The following is a 17,746-nucleotide window of genomic DNA, read 5'->3' on the forward strand; positions in this document are numbered from 1 at the left end:
TCAAACGGCTGCTGGGTGATGCTTGAGCGGGGAGCCCAGGTGGGGGTGTGAGAAGCGAAATGCCCCCCCAAGGAATCTTGCCCGCATGATCCTATAACCCTCACCCTGCAGTCAGGTCTTCCGTGACTCAGTGCCCCACACTCCAGACACCCGCGCCCTGAGCAGGAGGAGTCAGGCTTCTTCCGAGAGAGACTGTGTATCTTTGTCCTTCAGTCATTTGATCAACAAACCTTGTGATGACCCTCGATATGCCTGGGGAGGGGCATGGACATAACAGCAGTTACGGTGTGCTTAGTGAGCCAGGCACCACCTCATTCAGTATGCAAAGGCTCTTATTATTCCTATTCTGCAGATGAGCAAACTGAAGCCACTTAGGGAGATTAGTGGCTTACCCAAGGTCCCCCAGCTGGTGAGGGGAGGAGCCCAGATGTGAACCCCAATTCTAGAGAAGGGGCAACTGGACTCTTGGAGCCCTGAGGGAGCCCAGTTCAGTAGACGGATGGTGACCCGCCCCCCGGAGTCAGAAGTGCTGGGTGGGTGGGAGCCCAGGGGAGGCACCTGATGCTGGCAGGGGGTGGGGGCAGCCAGTGAGGGCTGCCCAGAAAGGAGGACCTTGAAAGGGAGGCTGAGGTAAACGCTGGAGTTAACCCTACAGAGGCTGGGGATGGGGACCAGTTGCGGGGGAAGCCCGAGGTCAGAGAGAGGGAGTGAGGGCCCGGTGGGTGGCTTGGGGCGTTGGGAGGGGCTGCCACCACAGCCCCTGTCCTTTGTGGGCAGACCGCCTACCACAGCTTCTCCTAAACCCCACAGCTTAGCCAACACACGTTCTGCCCCCAGAGCCTGCCCAGGGGTGGACTCCCCTCCTGCTGTCCACCTCCTCAGGCTGTTAGGGGTTCCAAGAGTCTGTGAGACTCACCTGGAGATCGTCGGTACCAAAAAGGATCATCGGTGTGTTTTACTGGCCCCTGCTTGGGCTGGAGGGGCAGGAGGCAACTCAGGATTAAACCGCAGGCCAGAGGTGCCCCCCAGCTGCGTGGAGGCCCCTGCCCCACTCCACCCAAAGACAAGGCAAGGGCGGGGCGCAGGAGCCTGAACAGCCCCTAGCTGACACGTTCACCTCTGTCCCAGGACTGGGGGTGGGGAGACTGCAGGGAAGCAGAGTGGCTAAGGTGAGGGGCACCTCCAGTGGGGCCCCAGCAGCAGTCGAGCAGAAATGCCAGCAGGGTGGGGGAAGGGGGCTCCCTGCCACTGCCCTCCCCGACCTGCTCTCTGTCCTGGGTCCACCTCTGTGCCCCGTGGCTGACCTTGCCCCTCATGCTCTTCCCACCCACTCCCTTCCTGAATCTAAGGCGGTTGGCCTCCCCAGCTCACCCCACAAGCACTTATTGGGCACCTGCTGTATGCCAGGTCCTGTGCTGGGCACCGGGACACGATAATGAATAAGACACATGTCCTATCCTTAGACAGCACACATCTCCCCAGGGGTGGGAGGCAGTGAGCAAGTAATGACCGCAAGGGGTCATGGGGGGATGGGCACAGAGGCCTGGGACTGGGGTAGGAGTGTTGGGGAAGGAGGGGGCTGTAGGCGTGGACCCTGGAGGGCCTCCTGAGGGTGGGTGCTGTGTGCTGTGACTCTCAGAGGGGAGGGACGGTGAGGAGGTTCCCCATGGATCCTTGGGATCTAGGTTGGTACCTGGTGCACACTGGGTCTCGATGGATGTTTGTTGAATGAATAAACAAGTGAGGAAGAAGTGAGTCTGGAGAATTCCACTGGGGACCGACTGCTCCAGCCTCCTGCCTCTCCAGTTCCTCTCTGTTCCAGCTCTTCGTGCCATTCATGCCACCTGGATCACTTCCCAGGTGATCCAAGGGGCAGGCATGTGCCCCAAAATGTTGCTGTCCTCGAGATGGGGTGGCCAGGAAGATAGCCCCAAGGGGGAGGGCCCAGGAAGTACCAGGGGAAGTCCAGAAAAGCCAGTGAAGGCTTCCTGTCACAAGTCCTGGAAAAGGGCCCCACAGACCGGCTCCCCAGTTCCCAAGGAGTGGAGACGTTGGCATGATTCAACATTCATTCAAACAGAATATTCATTGTGCCCACGGTATGCCAGACTTATGCCAGGCATCATGGCTGGGCATCTCTTCGTCAGGGCAGGAGATGGGCTGCCCACCCACTCTCCGTGTCCCTGCCAGGCTGTCTCAGGACCACTGATGATTTTGCAGGGAGCTGGGGGTGACAGATAGGGCTGCAGAGGCCTCAGAGGGCATAGCAGCTGGAGCCAGCAATGCTCAATCCAGAGAAGTGACTCACTGCCCCCCTTCTCTCAGCATCTCAGACATGGGCACCGGAGTCTGGCAGATATCTGATCGGGGTATCTGTTCATTATCCAACCAAATCTACTGAGCACCTACTGCGATACGGCTGTGAACAAACCAAAGACAATCCTGCCCTCACGGCAGGGACACCAGGGGAAACAGAATAAACAACATAAATAAGTAAATCATTTAGTTTAATAGATGATAAAGTTTATGGGGAAAACCAAAGCCGGAAGGGACTCTGGGGTGGGGGTGGGGATGGGAGGGGGAACAGGAGGTGGGGTGTGGGGTTTGGGGGTTTGTAATCTTATATCAGGATCCCAGGGAAGAAGTGCAAACCTTCAGCTGAGACTTGCAGGAGAGGGGCAGAGGCGGGTGTGGTCAGAGACCATTCCAGCCGCAGGAAGAGCAAACTCAAAGGCTCGGTGGGTGGAATGGAGGATTCCAGTGGCAAAAGAGAGGCACAGGGGCTAAGGGGGCCTGGCCCGGCCACCCGGCCTCCCTGTGTAGGTGACACTGAGCCTGGCTCCAGAGGATGAGTTGGGGACACTAGGAGAAGAGGTAGGGAGAGCCATCCAGGGTGAGGGGCCAACCAGCTCAGGGCACAGGGACAGGGTACTCGGGGCAGAGGTCACCAGACCACCAGGGTCCTTGTGGGCCCAACCATATAAGGGAGCCTTGGCTTTAGGGCAGGAGCCCTGCAGACAGAAATCCAGCAGAGAGCGTTGGCCACGGGAACTGCTCTCTCCTCTGAGGCTCGTTTTCATGCAGTTCTGGCCCTGGCTTGGAGTTTGCGAGCTGTTTTCTGTAAGGAGAGGCTGGATCTCTGAGTTGGAGAGGGGAGCCCGGGTGGGGTGGGGGTCACGCTGAACTCCAGGCAAGCCACTTGGCTCTGAGATCAGTACTGCATTCCAGGTGTGGAATCCAGCCCTCCAGTGGGTTTGGTCGGACCTGCACTGCTGTGTTTTTTAAATTGGGCAAATCCACATTAAAAGAAAAAATCTGGGGGCTTCCCTGTCGGTCCAGTGGTTAAGACTCCATGCTTCCAATGCAGGGGGCACGGGTCTGATCCCTGGTTGGGGAACGAAGATCCCACAAGCCAGACAGCGCGGCCAAAAAAAAAAAAAAAAAAAAAAAATCTGAATTTTGACTAATGCTGTTGTGAACACAAGTGTACAAATGTTTTTCTGAGTCCCTGCTAAAACAGATGTTTGCACACCCATGTTCACAGCAGCATTATTCTCAGCAGACACAAAGGTGAAACAACCCAGTGTCCATGGATGGATGAATGGATAAACAAAAGGTGGACCATTATGTACTGTTCAGCATGAAAAGGAATGAAGCACTGACACACGCTACAACATGGATGGACCTTGAGGACATTATGCTGAGTGAAATAAGCCAGACACAAAAGGACAAATACTGTATGATTCCACCTATATGAGGTCCCTAGAGCAGTTAAATTCATAGCAACAGAAAGTAGAGGGTGGGTGCCAGAGACTGGGGGAGGGGGGATCGGAGTTAGTGTTTAATGGGAAAGGAGTTTGCTCAAGATGAAAGTTCTGGAGACGGATGGTGGTGATGGTTGCACAACACTGTGAATATATGTAATGCCATCGGACTGTACACTTAAAAATGGCTAAAATGATAAATCTTATGTATATTTCACTACAATTAAAAAACGGAAAAAGAAATCTGAATATCCACCGTTTCATGAACCTCAGAAGCTGTGGCAATACTGGGCCCCGCTGGGCTGGGAGGCCTGATTCCAGTCCAGCCCCACTCACCCACCTGCACTCTGCGGTTTGGGCCAGCCAGGGCACCGTGTCTTTGGGTACCTCCTGCGCTCGGAGGGCAGGGCTTGGGACAGAACAGATGCTCCATCCCTGCCAGGTGACTCAAGTAAGTCCCCAGAGCAAGCAGAGGACTCCGAAGGAGCCAGGGACATAGCAGCGGCTTCTTCCAACCTGGCCTCAGTTTATGCATCTGTGCAGAGGCCTGTCAGCCCCGCTATGTCTGTCATGACTTCTCAGGCAAAGGGCTGGTGGCCGCGCCAGGCTGAGCGGCGGCTGAGCGACAGCCAGCCTGTGCTGTCTGCAGGCAAGTTTTTCCAGGGCCCTAATGGTTTTGAGGAACCTCGCCTGGCTGGTCTCCGCCGGGACACTGCTCACCGGCTGGCATTTCATCACCTTCCCGATGGGACGTCCTTCCATCTAACCACTCCTGAACTGTCCTGGGGACTCGGCTGTCACTTGGGGCTCCCTGCCTCTTGGAGACTGGGGTGAAGAACGCTCTTAGTCATGGAGAAAAGGAGACATTTCCAGTGACGTTTGGAAAGGTCTCCCCATCCCAAGAGCCCGGGTCCCCCTCAGAGCCTCGCCATGGCTCCTATGGCCCCAGGCCTCGCATTTCCTCTACCTCTGCCCAGGCTCCTCAAGGCCCTCTCGGTTCTGCTTACCCTAGTCCCAGCCCCAGAGTTCTGTTTCTTCTCCCTTCCACGAGAAACCCAGCTTCATTGGTGCACACCAAATCCTTTCCTCATCTTCAGGTTCTCGGACCCTGGGCTGTGTAGTCCAGGCACTCCCCACCCGCACCCCCACCTCAAATTCTGCGAAATAAAATTTTCTCCATCTTGTAACAGCATTGCCTGTCCGCTTGACATTTCCTCAAAATGGAAGTTGAGCATCCCCCTCCTTGCCCAGCCTTCTTTTCTGTAGTCTTAGGGGTCCCTCCTCCCCAGTCCCTTCCTCAACCCCATACTTTCTAAACACAGAGCCCCTCCCTGACCCACACCACTGTCTGACTCTTTGAATGCTGGACATCCAGGGTCCAGGTGTTAATGGTGTGACTCCATGTATCTTCACTCTGGTTAATGTCTTCCTGGAATATAGAGCATTGTTCATTCTCATGGTCCACTAAGACTTTCAGCACTTTTTAAAAAACTGCACTTATACCTGTTCCTCCATTCCTTAGTGGTCCATCTCTTTCTCGATGGCAGGTCTCCACGTCAGCTTCCTCCAGAGTTTTCCTTCCATGGCTTAGAACATTCTCCTAGGTTTTGTTCATAACCTATTCCTTCTTTGGAAGAGTTGGCTGTACATCAGAATTCTTAGAGCACGTTTTCCCCACTGACTCCTGTTGTTCTGGAAAAATATCCCACCAGCCTGGCTGGGAATCACCAGGGAGGAAGGTGGCCAGTCATCCTACAGAAATGTCATTGGAAAGGTCTCCTTTCCTCCATGACTAAGATCGTCCTTCGCCAGTCAAGCACACTGCTCTTCCTCCTACCCAGGACCAACTAGAATGACTCTCACTGCAACACTGAGAAATCAGTCTGGAAGGACTGCAATTCCTCTGCACCAGGAAACAGAGAGGGGAGCCCCATGCTGGGAAGGGCTGAGCCCGGACAGAGCCTGATGGGAAGAGTTGATCTGGGAAGGGCAGAGGGAGTGGGCATGTCGGGCAAACTGCCTTGCTGGGTACCCATCGCCGGCCTGGGCCACTTCTAGCACTCTTGGTGACTCATCAAAGACTCGCAGACCTAGGAGTTGTGAGGTCAGAGGTCATGGCCAAGGGCTCATGGAGAGGAAGTGACTGTACAGAATTAACTTCGGCTAGGGGTAGGTGGAGAATGAGAGGCCCCCAGTTCCATAGGTAAGCTGGACACAGAGCTGGAGTCTGCAGGTCTGCCTGTGGGGTACCTACTGAGCCATGAGCTGGACAGCCACGTGATGCTGGCCAGAGAGGAGGTGTGGAGAAACCAGCTCCAGCCTCCCCTGCAGGGTGGAGAACCACCTGCCTCCAGCCGCGTTCCTCCTCCCCCATCAACCCTCCAGGGAAATAAGTGACTGTGCTAATTACTGCTAATGAATGGCTTCTGGGTAAGTCAGAGTGTGGACGTTTCTCTTGTCAGGAGGACAGACAGCTCTGGGGGAGTCAGGTGGCAGCTGGGATTGGGATACCCCTGTTCTAGGGGCCCAGGCAGAGAGACACCCACCACTTGCAGTCCATAGCTGTGCCTCCAAGACACAGGATGGGTACTGGGGATCTGGATTCCCACCAGGCATCTTTAACTAGGAATCTGGAGGTTCCCTCAAATTCAGACACTCCCCAGACACCATGTTTCAGAAAACGGCACCACCGTGCAACCAGTTGCTCAAGCCACATGCCTGCGAGTCATCCTTGATTTAGCCTTTTCCTCCCCACCCATAACCAATTGTAAAGGAAAAACTCCTTTCCTGTACACATAGAATACTTTTGACACCAGGTGTGTGGGTTTTTCCACCACAAGCAATTCTCTAATTCTCTGTGGACACCAACTGTGTGTCCTACGATTTAACTCAATCCTGACACTAACTGAGTCTGTGCAGACCCCACAGGTTAAAGGCTCAGTCCCACAAGACTCCCCCCACCTCAGAGGCCAATCACAAGTGGTGGGTCCTCAGGTCACCTGCACTTGTCTGACATGGCTACAAATTGGGAGTTCCCAGGAGCACCCTCCTCAGGTTTGATAATTTACTATAACAACTCAACAGAACTCAGGGAAACACTTACTTACATTTACCAGTTTATTATACAATAAAGGACACAGATGGACAACCAGGTGAAGAGGCGCATGGGGCAAAGTCCTGAAGGGTCACAACTGCAGGAGCTTCTGTCCCCATGGATCTGGGGTGTGCCACCTGCCTTGCATGTGGATGTGTTCCCCAACCTGGACGCCTTCCAAACCCTGTACTTTAGGGATTTTTATGGAGGCTCATCACGTGGGCACAATCCATTATTAACTCAATCTCCAGCCCCTCCCTGCTCCCCAGAAGATGGGAGATGGGGCTTAAAGTTTCAAGCTTCTAATCATGGCTTGGTCTTTCTGGTGACCAGTCCCAATCCAGCAGCCAAAGAGGCCACCAAGAATTATCTCATTAGAACAAAAGATGCTCCAATCACCCAGGAATTCCAAGGGCTTCAGGAACGGGGGTGAGGGGGGCAGATACCTATATATATATATTTGCAGTGTAAGTGTCTGACATTAAGCTTTTGGTTGCTGGGGCATCCATTTCAAGGCATCCATCTCAAATGAACACATTGCCAGCTGTGCGACACAGTTACTAGCTGACAACTAGATAAGGAGCCAGGCGGCCCCGCACATGAAGGATTAGAAAGGTTTAGAAAGCCCTGGGTGACCTAGATAACTGACCACTGGAGTGTCCCCACTTTTCCTTTCCTGAGCCCAAATTCCCACTCTTAGGTTTTATTTATTTATTTATTGGCCTTCCCGAGAGGCTTGCAGGATCTCAGTTTCCCGACCAGGGATTGAACCTGGGCCACGGTAGTGAAAGTGCTGAATCCTAACCACCAGACCACCAGAAACTCCCCCAACTCTCAGCTTTTAAATTCGGCCATGAATTAGAATTTAAATTCGACAAAGAGTGAAGCCGGGAAACCCCAGCCTCCTCACCCTTGGACCCTAATAAAGGCAGAGCCCCCTGTCCGCGTCCCCCATCCCCCCCGCACCCTCGACCTCACTGTGTGGCCCTAGGGTATGCGGTGTGCCCTCCAGGACCTGTGAGTAATAAATCTGGTTTCTTTCCGAAGTTTCCTGAGGGTTGTTTCTAAGGTGTGTCTTGCAATCATAATAAGAGCCACAAGGGCCAGTCCAGCCACAACACGTCTGTGAAGGCCTTGCAGTGTCGTGGGGCTGGGAGAGGGGCTCAGGCACCCCTCGCCAGCAGCACTACTACTGATAGGCTGAGCCCAACACAGCAATACTTCTTACTTCCCACCAATCCATCGGTACGTCCTGGTGTCTCCAGCCCAGAACAAGCGAGCGGGAGAGCCCAGGCCTTCTCCCCCACCCCACAACCCCAGCACAGGCCCGCCAGCCCCCCTCCTGGTGGGTCCTGGGTCCCCTCCAGGATCTTCTCCCGCAGCAACCAGAGATGTTTAACAAAACACCAACTAGATCATGGCATCTCCCCGTTAAAAACCCTAGCGGTGCTCACTGCACTTAGGAGATCTCAAATCCTCGCGTCTCCTCCCGGCAGGTGCTGCAGCGTCCACCCGTGCTGACCTCTCCCCCTTCCTGTCCTCACTCCTGGCTCACGCCCAGCCCCACTGGGCCTCTATTTCTTCTTCGCCCTTTGCACGTGCTGCTCCACCTAACCGGAAGGTCTTGACTGCACCTTCAGAGCAGGCACCTTCTCTTTGGCCTTAGTTTAAGTGACACCCTGTTATTCTTTTTTTAAAAAATTAACTAATTAATAAACTTGGCTGCGCCGGGTCTTAGTTGTGGCACGCGAGATCTTCGTTGCCATATGCGGGACCTTTAGTTGTGGCATGGGAACTCTTAGTTGCGGCGTGTGGGATCTAGTTCCCAGACCAGGGATAGAACCCAGGCCCCCTGCATTGGGAACACGTAGTCTTAGCCACTGGACCACCAAGGAAGTCCCTCTGTTATTCTTTTACACATCCCTGTTGGGAAAAGTGTGGAAGACTTGAAATGGGCAAATGAGATGCCTGGATAGCCTTCCAAGGCAAGCTGGAGCCTCCAGGGATCATCTGATCCCATAGGGGAGTGCACCTTTGTTTGTCTCTGATGAGGCTATTTGACAGCTCTGTGGAGACAGACGTTAATTGGCAGAAAACTGACAGTAATGCCAATAATTCCTGCTCCTAGAAAGCAAGTCATATCCCACCAATGCTACTGATTACCCTGTGAGGATGGACAGCATTGCTGGTTGGCATTCTCATCATCCTGTGGAAGAGATGATTCCAAACGTTACATTCCTTGCTTTAGGCTACTGAGCAGTCTTGCATCCATTATTAGCAAATTGATTTCAGCATTCCTGATTTCCCATGTATATGTCTCTTCTTCAGATTCTGTTTTAAACCAGTTTTAACATCTTGATGGTTTCCTCCTTCATTAATGAGTTAAAATCTTTGATACATGCCACTTTTATATTTATTTGAAAGTCATGCATTTACCTTTTTTGAAAATTACACTTTTAACAGCTCACTGTTATACCCACAGTGCTTGGCACATAGCAGCTCCCACTTTTGCTGAGTCAACTGATTATTTAATTAAATGAAACAGTATGAAACTTTTTTCCTAATTGATAAAACAGGCTATGGATTCTATTTTTACCCTTTTATATTATTGGAATCATGCTACTACATTATTTTAATCTGTTTTCTAAATGTAATATATTTTGGTATCTTCCCATGCCAGTAAACTATTTTCATAACATGAAAATTAACACTGGACATTCATTCTTTTTACTACTGTACAGAATGCTTCATTAAACAATCTTATTCAGAAATCTTTGAAAAACAACTCTGATTATTTCCACAAGTTATATTCCTAATAGAGATATTGCTAGGTCAAAGGTTATCAACTTATATACAGCTTTTAGCACGTATTATCAAACTACTCTCTATTCTGAAATTGTATAGTGATTTATTATCCTTTCCTTTCTTTACCATAGAAAGATGAAATGCAAATATTTTTCTCTCATATCCTGGCAGAGTTTCAAGATCCCGTCTTTCTTGCCCTGGAGGAAAAGAGAACTAGTTTTCCAGGTGCTAATGACTTGGTCTCAAGACTTACCTTGCCCTCAGGTCTGATGGGAAAGACAAGAGGAGACAGGAAATGCTTCACTGAGGAACAGAAAGGGGGAAGGAATTCCCCCAGTCTAAATGAAGGGAAGACCAGCAAAGTTCCGTGTGAGGGCGCAGCTCAAAGGCTCAGGAGCCCCAAGGAGCTCAGGCTTCACTGGGAGACCCCAGCCATCAGGTGCCAGGGCCTGGGAGTACCCAGAGAGGACCCACCTGATCGGAATTTACTCCTCACCCATGGCTGCTCTGCACTGGGCTGCACTGCCAACCTCCACGTGTGCCACACCTGCCACCTCCACGCTTCCCTAGCAAAGCAGATATCCAGCCAGGACGCTCTGAGGGGGCCCAAATGAATGTCACCTACAGGCTGTAAATAGCTGCTTCCTCAAGCCGCCGACTGCCCCTTAATGCCGTTGCTCCAGCCCTCCCCTAGACCCCCAAAGGGAGTAATTAAAGGGTTCAGGCTAGGGACTTCCCCAGCGGTCCAGTGGTTAAGACTCTGTGCTTCCAATGCACTGGGTATGGGTTTGATCCCTGGTTGGGGAACTAAGATCCCACATGCCACTCAGCATGGCCAAAAAATGAAAAAAAAAAAGAGGGGGTTAATGCCTGTTGAGACAGGGGACCTCCAAGGGTCTCCAGCCAGCCTTTTCTGATTGTTTCCTGCCTGTAAAGAACTGGTTGTTCAATATTTTTTATGTTGCCCCTGCACCTGTCCTGGGGATGGGGAGGGGGTCAGTGGGAGCAGTGCAGGAACTGACCTGAACAAGCCCCAGACTCCCTGAGCTGGGATAGTGGTTACTGTCATCTTCATTTCTCCTGATTTCTCTCCTAACCTGATTAATCCTCTGAGTCCTTCCCAACTTTGCTTCCCATGGGACCAGTCTCTCTCTCACAGCTGTCCTAGACCCACAGTTCACAGGGCAGCCCACACTGCTAAGGGCTGACGCTGCTCCAAAATCATCTGCACCTCAGTTGCAACTTCTGGCACTCAACACATGAACTCACTTCAGCCTCCTTATCCTGCCCAAAGCATTGTCTTCCCCACCATACCTAGGAGGAAATGAGCTCAGAGAGGGGAGGAGCTCACCCCAATTCACATGACTGGGAAGTAGGAAGGCCAGGAGTCAAACACCCCAGGGCCATTTTAAGACCTTGATAAGCCTGGAACATTTGTAACCTTGAAGCCTCCACCACATGGCATCAAACATGTGAACGTGCACCTCCCTTTACCGAGTAAATGCAATGACCCTGTTACTATATGCGTTCAGTCACAGTTGGCAAGTGAACATAGTGATATGTTGGAGGCATTTAATAAACATCTATTCATTTCGATTTGGCAGCTCCCTTTTCGGATTTGAGAGTAAGAATTATTTTTCAAGATGCAGACAGTTTTGTAAGCCCCACCATGCTGTAATACTGAAAGGCTCCAACAGGCTGAAACCTTGGTCTTCTCACGCATGCCCAGCTCCCCCCGTGCCCCCCGCGCCCCCCCACCAGCATAATCCCCATTTCACGCACAAGAAAACCACATACAGGATTCCTCTGGGTGCAAATAGCAGAGGACTGTGACTCACACTGGCTGAGGCAAAATAACATGACTATTACTGTGAGTCTACTATTCCCGGAAACACCTGCCCGGGAGGACAAAAGGTGCAAATAACTTTACTCCTTGACTTCAGAAAAATCCATCAAAAATGGCACCACTTTTTAACAGGTAACATCAAACAACTGTTGAAGCTCCAAGACTCTGAAACGCTCACCTCGCTGAGACGACAAATCCTAAACTACTGTGACCAACAACCTTAAACTATATAACATGATTCCTACCCAATCCTCATTAAGGTCCACCTTAAACCAGACCCCAAAACCTCACTATCTCAACTTTGCCCTTCCCACCTCCTCTCCACTAAGGACTCTTTCAAGATGCTACTCTCCCTGAACAAGGGAAGCAACAAACTCAGTTCTGTCTTTGCAACAGGCTGCTTGGATAGTACTTTCAAGGAGCCATCATTTGACGAGGGAAACAGGACCAACACGGTGGGCCAAGCCCAACTGGGCCAGACGCAGCGCTGGAGTAAATCTCCCTGGAGGGGTGGGCACTACCTGCCAAAGAGAAAGAAAGGGAACACATGTCTGGGAGCCAAACAACGGTGTCTACTGCAGTAACCCATGGCCAGTCGGGTTAAATGCCTTGCCCAAGGCCACGCAGACTGTTGGCATAAGAGCTGGGAGGAAAACGTAGGCCTTCTGGCCAGCAGGTCATTGCCCTCATCCGCACCCACACTGGAAGCCTGGGGAGCCTCCTTCCCTGATCTCCCGGGCGCTGCTTCCTCAGGGTGACCCAGGAGGAAGCTCCTGTTCCTCGTCCCTCCACACTAATCCGCACTAGTCCAGGAAAGTATAAGCTAACTGTCCACTGATTAATTAATGACCTAAAACCGCTCTGGAACCTCAGCAGGCGGAAGCACGATCACTGCAAGGGGGATGCCGGGAAGGCGGCGGCTGGGCAGACTTCCGGCCTCAGAGGCTGCCGGGTGTGGGCTTTGGGCCGAGGGCGGCCGCGTTGGGGGCGGCCCTTCCGCGCCCCAAGACCCCTGCCAGCGTCCCCCGGGGCTGGACGCGCCCGAAATAGAAGGTAAAGCGTCTTCATGGTCCAGGAGCCTAGCAGGTGCCGCGGACCGCAGGGGTCTTCGACTCCAACCCCGGCTGCCTATCAGACTGTGTCTGTCGCCCCCCAGTGGCCGTGTCGGGGACTCGAGCCGGAGCTTGCTGCTCCCCACCTGAGCCCCATTCCTCCTCCTGCCTTTGTTTCCCAGCGCCTTGGAAGAAGTAAAATACGAACCATCAAAAATGAGAGGAGGGGCTTCCCTGGTGGCGCAGTGGTTGAGAATCCACCTGCCGATGCAGGGGACGCGGGTTCGTGCCCCGGTCCGGGAAGATCCCACATGCCGCAAAGCGGCTGGGCCTGTGAGCCATGGCCGCTGAGCCTGCGCGTCCGGAGCCTGTGCTCCGCAACGGCAGAGGCCACGACAATGAGAGGCCCGCGTACTGAAAAGAAAAAAAAAAAAAAGAGAGGAGCAAGGCTTCCCTCGTGGCTCAGTGGTTAAGAATCCGCCTCATTGTAGGGGAGACGGGTTTGAGCCCTGGTCCGGGAAGAACCCACATTCTGCAGAGCAAACAGCCTGCGCTCTAGAGCCGGCAAGTCACAACTACTGAAGCCCGCTAGCCACAAGCCACTGCAATGAGAAGCCCGCACACCGCAACGAAGTGTAGCCCCCGCTCGCCACAACTGGAGAAAGCCCATACGCAGCAATGAAGACCCAATGCGGCCAAAAATAATAAATAAATAAAATAAAATAGTTTTTTTAAATGAGGAGACAGTGTGTTCAGGAGTTTTGCAAGACAGTGTGTTCAGGAGTTTTGCAAGCTGGATGTTCAATACATTCTTTATCTTTTAAAAGTCATTGTTGGGGACTTCCCTGGTGGTCAAGACCCCGTGCTCCAATGCAGGGGGCCAGGGTTCGATCCCTGGTCAGGGAACTAGATCCTGCATGCCACAACTAAAGATCCCGCATGCTGTAACTAAGACCCAGTGCAGCCAAATAAATAAATATATATATTTTAAAAAGTCATCGTTAGAAGTTGTATTATATAAACCTACAACTAAATTATATTAAAAATGTAGCAAATAATCAAAATTCATCGCTTTCTATTTATTTTACGATTATCTATGTTCTTGAGGTTTTTGTGTCTATTATATCCGTATGGTGGAAATACCATACAATGATATGCTACTGTACATTTATTTCTGAGTCCACATTCAGTGACCCTGCTGGTAACTTGACATCATCCATAATGGGAGTATTTACACCACAGAAATTGGCAAACTCTAGAAATCAGTCCCCACCCCCCCAACCCCCAACTCCCACCAGGGTCAAACATTCACCAGCACACCACTTGAGTCAGACAATGGTGGGGTGCACAGAGAACAAGGCCCATGTCTTTTGGGGGGGCAGCACAGGAACATAATCAGTTTTCTCTTTATCAAGGCCCAGCACAGGTCCTGACCATGGTGCTCAATGAATGAGGAAGGGAGGGAGGGAGAAAATTATGTGCTAAACTGTGCTCTCTGTAAATTTTCTTAAGATCAGCTTACCTAACCTTGATTGTGCGTCTTACCTGACCTTTTCCCAGTTGACCTAACAGTCCTCACTGCATGGTGTGCAAGGCCTTGAATACCAACAATTGAAATAGTTTCCCTGGTGAAGGTCAGCCAAGGAAGGATTTTGAGTTGGGGATGATATAATTCAAATTTTGCTTTAGGATGAGAATCAGGCCTGTGTGCAGGACAGGTTGAAGAGAGGAAGGAACAGAAACCAGGAGACCAGACTGTTCATTCAAGACTTGGCTCAGCACTCAGGACCTGTGTAGGGGCAAGGCTGTGGAGAGGAATGTAAATCACAATCCAAGGGAGTTCAACCTTATGGTGCAAGAGATAGTAAACTGACAATTACTATGAGTGTGATAAGTGCATTGAAAAAGGCAGTTCAAAGTGCCAAAGGGTGACATTCTTTCTGGAGGAGGCAAAGAAGCTGTGACCCAGCCCTGACAAGTAGGGCTTGTAGGCAGAGGGAAGTTTCCAAAAGAAGGAAGAGGGGTGGGTCCCAGGCTGAGAGAACTGCCCAGGCAAAGGCCTGGGTTTGTAGAGGGCCTTGGAGATTTGGCTGGAACAGGAGGGCTAAGAGGAGGATGATGGGAGATGGACCTGGAAAAGCACTGGTGTTCTCACTGCTGAGGCTGAGCAGGAATGGTTAGTGTCGAGGCAAAGAGCAAGTCCTGACAGAATGGGATGGGGGATGCTCTGTGTATTCTCCTGTTGTGAGCTCCATGTCTGCAGCAACACGATGTTTCAGCCACATCTCCTATCTTCCTTCTGTGATCCAGCCAGGAAGGAATACTGATTCCCAGTATGGCTGAAGGCTCCTGACTCCATACCTGGCCCACGCTGCTCTTATGACCAAAGTTCTCTTCAAACACACATATTCTCTCCATCTATCTATCTCTCTGTCTCTCTGTCTCTCACTCACACACACACACACTTCATTTTGGAAATTTTATACAACTTTTATCATCTAGCTGGCTGACTTGATTCAAAGTCAGTCCCCTGAGATTCTTTTTTTTTTTAATTTTTGGACAAACTCAAAAAATAAAACTGCCTTTGAACAGCTTTATGTTTGATACATTAAAATTTTCAATTTTTTCAATGTTTGCATTTTGTTTCTGTGTTCTGGGGCTATAAATATATTCTATATTTTCTTCCAATATGTTTCTATAAACATATCATCACATTTTTATGAATGATATGAAATGCAGATATACTATTTTCCAAATATATTAGCTAATGTTTTTCAAGGATGCTGACTGAATAACCTTTTCATTCCCCACTGATTTGAAGTGACATAGACATAAGATACATTTATGTATATGTGTTAGGGTAAAATTCATTCACATATCTGTTAAGTTTTGACCAGGGAAGCAGAACCTCCATGAGCAATATAAAATAAGGAGTTAATTGTAGAGATCACGTTTTACATGATTGTGGGAGTAAGGGGGAAAGTCTATGGAAGGCTGGCTGCCTCTTCATCTACAACTGCTAAAGTCAGAGAAATCAGAAAATCAGAAAAAGAGTTAAGGGGGAAGCAAGGGAGAGCGAGGACAAACTGGAACCACATCTGTCTCTCTCTGCCTCTACCCTTGATAACATAATGACTTGCAGAAGGAGCTGGTGCCCTTCACCTTGAATCTGCAAATGTGCCTGGCTCAGGACACTGAGAAGCTAGTGGAAGAGACCTGGTGAAAGCTGCAGGAGCCATGGACCTGCTGCTGACCAAAGGGGCTCAGCAGATCAGTGACCATGTGCATGAGCTAGTGAGGACTCATCCCTGCACTGACCTCAGAGCTTCATTGCTGCTGCTTTATTTAAACCTTCCCAATCACACACGGATTTCTTTTCAAGCCATACCAACATAGAAGGGAATTCTGGGGAACATAGTTCCCTATATATATATATATCAAGAAGATATAACAATTATAAATATATATGCACCCAATATTGGAGCACTTAGATATATAAAATAAATATTAGCAGAACTAAAAGGAGAAATAGACAGTGATACAGTTATAGTAGAGGACTTCAATATCCTACTTTCAACAACTGATAGATCATTCAGACAGAAAAACAATAAGGAGATAGTGGACTTGAATAACACTATAGACCAATGGACGTAGCAGACATATACAGAACATTCCAGCCAAAACCAGAAGAAGACACATTCTTTTCAAGGCACATGGAACATTCTTCAGGAGAGATTATACATTAGGTCACAAAACAAGTCTTAACAAATTTAATAAGATTGAAGTCATATCAAGTATCTTTCCTAACCACAATGGTATGAAACTAGAAATCAAAAATAGGAGAAAAATTTATAAATATGTGGAAATTAAACGATATACACCTGTACAACCAACCAATGGGTCAAAGAAGAAATCAAGAGGGAAATAAAAAACTATCTTGAGACAAACCAAAATGGAAACACAACATACCAAAACTTATGGGATTCATCAAAAACAATCCTAAGAGGAAAGTTGAGAGTGGTAAACACCTACATTAAGAAAAAAGAAAGATCTCAAATAAACAATCTAACTTTACACCTCAGGGAATTAGAAAAAAGAAGGAAAAATAAGTCCAAATTTAGCAGATGTAAGGAAATAAAGATTAGAGATAAATTTCAAAGACACTAGAAAGACAATTAAAAAGATCAACAAAACTAATAGTTGGGTTTTTTTAAAAAGATAAAACTGACAACCTTTAGCTAGACTAACAAAGAAAAAAAGGGAGGAGACATTACAACTGATACTATAGAAATACAAAACATCATAAGAGACTGCTATGAACAACTATACGCCAACAAATTGTATATAACCTATAAGAAGTGGATCAATTCCTAGAAACATGCAACCTATCAAGACTGAATCATAAAGAAATAGAAAATCTGAATGGACCAATTGCAAGTAAGGTAATTGAAGCAGTAACCAAAGACCTACCAACAAAGAAAAACCCAAGACCAGAAGCCTTCATGGGTGAATTCTACCAAACATTTAAAAAAGAACTAGCTACCACTCCTTCTGTCATGGAAGGATGGTGTGTGAAAAATGTAAAAAGAAATTTGGTACTGTTATCACTCTAGATACATGGAAGGACGGTGCAAGGAACATCACAGGAAGTGGTGGAAGAGAGCTGGACAAAAATAAAGCTTTGACCTAAAAAAAAAAGCAAGACTTGATCCACATGGAAAGAATAGGTCCTCCACTTGCAGAATTTGTAAAAGTTCTGTGCACCAACTGGGTTCTCATTATTGCCAGTGCTGTGCGTACAAAAAGGGCATCTGCACTGTGTGGGGAAAAAAATTTGGATACCAAAAACTACAAGCAAACGTCTGTCTAGATGTATTGGTTTTTGGCTTTCCATATGATTTACTTTTTGCTTTGAATTTTCAAGGCATAACATAGATGTTCAGGTTACAAAATATGTCTTAAAACAATTAGGTTTAAATCAGGGAAGTTGATTGGTATTCATTCTTCTGTTTTCAAGCAGTTCTGAACTGCAACAGTGTAACTAGTTTTCTGTCTTAAGTTGTTTTTTTCCCCTTACAAACATCTTATTGAACTGGAATAAGTGGCAAATGTAATGAAAAAAGATTTTCCCAGTTCTATATGTACTTTTTATTTATCATTATATATTATTTTTATCCTTTCTCTC

General features: G+C 49.1%; 1 pseudogene; it reads left to right on the forward strand.

Moving 5' to 3' along the window:
• Positions 1-17,125: 17,125 nt before the first annotated feature.
• On the forward strand, positions 17,126-17,431 carry LOC132477107 (cysteine-rich PDZ-binding protein-like; annotated as a pseudogene).
• Positions 17,432-17,746: the final 315 nt, after the last annotated feature.

This window comes from Mesoplodon densirostris, chromosome 16 (assembly GCF_025265405.1).
Source record: "Mesoplodon densirostris isolate mMesDen1 chromosome 16, mMesDen1 primary haplotype, whole genome shotgun sequence".
NCBI classification, from domain to species: domain Eukaryota; kingdom Metazoa; phylum Chordata; class Mammalia; order Artiodactyla; family Ziphiidae; genus Mesoplodon; species Mesoplodon densirostris.